This window comes from Piliocolobus tephrosceles, chromosome 18 (genome assembly GCF_002776525.5).
Source record: "Piliocolobus tephrosceles isolate RC106 chromosome 18, ASM277652v3, whole genome shotgun sequence".
Taxonomy (NCBI): domain Eukaryota; kingdom Metazoa; phylum Chordata; class Mammalia; order Primates; family Cercopithecidae; genus Piliocolobus; species Piliocolobus tephrosceles.
Genome location: NC_045451.1, coordinates 71938940 through 71943939, shown reverse-complemented (window position 1 = coordinate 71943939; position 5000 = coordinate 71938940). Strand labels below are relative to the sequence as shown.

Here is a 5000-nt window from a genome sequence, read left to right as displayed (position 1 = left end):
GGCCCTAGGCCTGCTGGAATTCAGGAATTAGCGATTCCTGAAGTATGTTCATCAGCAGGCCCAAGGCCACTTTGGGACAGGAGCTGTTTCCTGTTCATGACTGATTACTCGAGTCTCTACTCCATTTCTGCACACAGTAAGCATTCAGTAAATATTTACTGAAAGAATAAATTAATTCCTGCCTCTTTCTTTGCCAACCTGGAATGCCCTCTGTCCAACAGTAAACCACAAATTCATAAGCACCCCTCAAATTAGCTCAAATGTGTGTCTCCTCCCTCAGAATGCCCTCATAACCTCAAAGAAAAGTAACATTTTCTGAATAAAAAAGCATGTCTAGCAACAAAGGAATCATTCAGTACGGATTATCATGCAATGGAATTCTGTGCAACAGTTACGAAGAATGGCTGTTGCAATGTGCATGGACATGGAATGATGTTCACAATACAGCAAGTGAAAAAAATAGGTCGTCAAATTGTTTATAGTAGGACCGACCTATTAGGTAGATACTGTCAATATCCACCATTCAGAGGAAGTAAGGCTCAGAAGGATGCATAAATCGTCCAGTGTCAAGGAAAAACTGGGAACTAATCCCAGTCAGGCTGTCTCCAGATCTCCACTCCTAACCACCCCACTCTGCTACCTTTCTCATCTACACAGAAAACACCTACAAAAATAACAGACTATGAACAGTGGTTGCTTCTAAGAAGAACTGAAGGAGGGAAAACTGTGGCTTTTTATCTTTATCATGTTACAGTTTTTCATGATGTCTATGTGTCTATTTTGTATTTAAAAAATAAAATTAAATCTAAGGAAAGAGTTGTCTCTTCCACCTCAGAATACCCATAGCATTTTGGTTTTCACACTCTGACGACATCATTTCATATGGCCTTGTAGAATTTCACTGTCTATGCATGCTACTTCCTTGATTAGATTGTAACTCCCTTAAGAGTAGGGCTTTGCCACCGCTGTGTCCTCAGAGAATCTAGCGCAGTGCCTTGCACATAATAAGCCTGTGATGATGGTGCAGAATGAATAAAGGAATAAAGGGATTATCTTCCTTGGCCCTCAAAAATAGAGGCATCAGGTTGGGTGTGGTGGCTCAATGCCTATAATCCCAGCACTTTGGGAGGCCGAGGCGGGTGGATCATGAGGTCAGGAGATCAAGACTATCCTGCCCAACATGGTGAAACCCCGTCTCTACTAAAAATACAAAAATTAGCCGGGTGTGGTGGCAGGTGCCCGTAATCCCAGCTACTGAAGAGGCTGAGGCACGAGAATCGCTTGAACTTGGGAAGCAGAGGTCATGGTGAGCCGAGATCGTGCCACTGCACTCCAGGCTGGTGACAGAGCAAGACTCTGTCAAAAAAAAAGCAGAGATATCAGACAAAAGCTATCACACCTGACCCATGGAGTCAATGTCCAAAAGCTTCATCAAACTGGTTATTCTGCAACATACCATCTGACTAACATAATGACATGGCTACAATAACAATATTAAAAAGGAATTTGATGAAACTGCTGGAAAAATAATATTTGGGTAATAATTTCCACTTAGGCATCCAGAAAGAGGCAAGAAACAAGAAAGTTTCCTGAGTCATGAACCTCTTTCTGTCACAAGAACTTAAGCCCAGGGAGGTTCTTTTGAAAGGCAAAGGTCATCATTCTTAGCAAACTATCACAAGAGCAGAAAACCAAACACCGCATGTTCTCACTCATAGGTGGGAACTGAACAATGAGATCACTTGGACTCGGGAAGGGGAACATCACACACCGGGGCCTATCATGGGGAGGGGGGAGGGGGAGGGATTACATTGGGAGTTATACCTGATATAAATGATGAATTGATGGGTGCTGACGAGTTGATGGGTGCAGCACACCAACATGGCACAAGTATACATATGTAACAAACCTGCACGCTATGCACATGTACCCTAGAACTTAAAGTATAATAAAAAAAAAAAAATTAACATAGTATGACCGCATTACGGTATATAGATCACACACAATACATTTGTATACTCATAATAAAGCCAGTATCAATACACTTAAAGGTACAGTATGAGAGAAACTGTTAACAGTGAATGACTTTGTGGAAAGTGAGGACCAGGGATAGTGGGAAGAGGACTTTTCATTTTTACTTTATACCCTTTTGTACTGTTTTAAATGCTTTAAAATCATAATGTTTTATCTTACAAAAAAATTTTTTAAAAAGGAAATAAGCTATATGAGCAACAATAAATATTAACTGTGGAAAAAAAAAAAAAAAAAAAGAAAGGCAGAAGTGTATGAAGCTAAGCTCCAAGCCTTAACCGTGCTTTTCTTACAAATACATTCAATGCAAATTCTATTTAACCACAGCATACTCTTCGAGGCTTTGGTCAGCTTGCGGGGGTAAGAAAGATATTTATTAACCACAAATACAAAGAAAGTAGAAAAATGCACTTTCCAATGCCCATCATTAGGAAACATGGAACCTCATCGCATGAGTCCCAGTGGGCAGCCAGGAGAAGAGGAAATCAAAATCGTAATCCCAGTCAAGCTGTGTTAAGCAAGTCCATTGATACCCTAAGCTTCAAGGTAACTTCACAAAAATGGAACTAAACCATGTATAATTTTTTTAAACATTAAAAAAAGCCAGTTCCATCAGAAGTGCTTAACTAACACATGGGATGCACTGCCATGATTTCACTGACCTCCTGAGCCATCCTGGGGCCACTTCTCAGCCAGAGGGACCGAGTCCCCAGCGCTAACCCAGCATGATCTGGGGGCCAGGCTTGGATGCCTAGCTCAGGGGGCTCTGCGCAGAGGAAGCAAAGAAAAACTGTGAACTGAGACCAACAGTTTCCCATTGGCCATTTGAAAGCAAACACACCCTACTCAACTCAACTTCCTTTTTTTTTTTTGAGATGGAGTCTTGCTCTGTCACCCAGGTTCGAGCGCAGTGGCACAATCTCAGCTCACTGCAACCTCCACCTCCTAGGTTTAAGCAATTCTCCTGTCTCAGCCTCCCAAGTATCTGGGACTACAGGCACATGCCACCACACCCGGCTAATTTTTGTATTTTTAGTAGAGATAGGGTTTCACCATATTGGTCAGGCTGGTCCTTGAACTCCTGACCTCAGGTGATCCACCCGCCTCAGCCTCCCAAAGTGCTGGGATTACAGGCGTGAGCCACCATGCCTGGCCTCAACTTCAGTTATTTTTCTTTCTCCTGCAGATAAAAAATGGGGAGGAAACTTCCAAAACTAAACTTGAAGAGTTTACAGTAAATTGCATGCAGCAGCTACTTTGTCAGTAAGACCTAACATAGAAAATCTAATTAAGACTTTATATTGACTACTTAATTAGGATGGCAAGGTAAAGGAAATATGTATGACAAATACTAATTTTCTTCTACTCGAATATATACCATTTTGAGATTGTTTCATATATTTTTAAAACTTGGTTAGCCCTTCCTTGGAACAAATGAATCCTGAGAAACAAATAATTCTTAATGTTTTTTCTCAGAAAAAATAATTAAAGTATATGTGTGTATGTGTGAGTGTGTGTTTCCTCTGCTATCATCTGGAACAGGGTAATTTTTGTTGCAGATTGCCCAGAATTACAACCCAGAAACCAAAGTAAAGCAAACTCGTCTTCTCAGTTTTCTTTAAAAAATATACCCTGGTCCTCAAAATGCCTCTCTCCAGACTGTAATGAGGGACATTTCAAAGGAAAAGACCACGATTTGATTCTATCGTATTATATTAAACACACAGGATGCAGGAATGGCAACCACACCTGACTGATGCAATCCGCAGCATCCTGTGAGTCGGAGGTGGCACCACCTGTCACAGAAGGTTGCCCTTATGGATGTGGACGTCACCTCTTGATTCTGCAGCGTTCACTGAGGCCGCTGCTTACGGTTCCGGGTGGCCCATGGGATTCCCACACTAAGCCTCTATCACGGTTGTCCACCTTTGCATACCTTGCCTGAAGCTGGTATAAAGACGGACTTCTCTTAGGCAAATGTGAATATGCTGATTTTACAGAAGAAGACTATAGGGCCAAATGACTTACATGTTTTAACTTCATTTTATATCCAGCTACTCTAAAAAGCTGCTTTGTGTTTTTTTTTATGATAAGAGGGAAATATTTGTATTCACTTAGAGGCCAGGATCAGAATTTCTCAGAAGAGGAACTATATTTGTTTGGATGTTTTCCTTGGTAAATTCTTGGGGTAGAATGAGAGATCCCAAGGAGTCCAGGTAAGGGCAGAAACGCTCTGCTCCAGGGAATGATGCTGGCTGTGGCTTTGGGAAATGGAGGGGAGCTAGAAAGAGGAGAAGCCTGCACACAAAGGGGGAGCCACTCAGGCAGTGCCAGCCCTGCAGGGCCCAGCGTGGGCTCTTCCTGTGACATGTAGAACTTTGAAAGTTACTCATGAAAGGCTTGCTGCAAGAGTCTGAGGGCACTGAGTTTTGCCTTTAATCTGATGTGAGGCAGAATCTTTTAGGACATTTAGTGGGAATCCTCAGGCAGAAGACTTTGAGAATTTGCAGAAATTGTCCTGAGATCTCTGGGCTCTCTGAGGCTGTGCAACTAAGGTTCAAGGGACAGGAAAGCCTCAAGTGACAGCCAGTTGTATACTTGTTTGATGTCAAAACAACCAGTCTATTTAGTCAATTTTAATTAAATAGTCAATTAATTCAATTAAGAGAAAGGAGAGGGCTGGGCGCGGGGGCTCATGCCTGTCATCCCAGTGCTTTGGGAGGCCAAGGCGAGCTGATCACCTGAGGTCAGGAATTCAAGACCAGCCTGGCCAACATGGCGAAACCCTGTCTCTACTAAAACTACAAAAATTAGCCAGGTGTGGTGGTGGGTGCCTGTAATCCCAGCTACTCGGGAGGCTGAGGCAGGAGAATCGCTTGAACCCGGAGGGTGGAGGTTGTAGTGAGCCGAGATCATATCATTTTACTCCAGCCTGGGCAAAAGAGTGAAATTCCGTCCCCCTGCCACAA

At 42.6% G+C, this 5000-nt stretch overlaps 1 protein-coding gene across 2 annotated transcripts in view; it reads right to left on the bottom strand.

The window, feature by feature from the left end:
• The window catches only part of PIEZO2 (piezo type mechanosensitive ion channel component 2), a 460236-nt gene that overhangs the window by 390372 nt on the left and 64864 nt on the right, over window positions 1–5000 (bottom strand). The window lies entirely within an intron of this gene.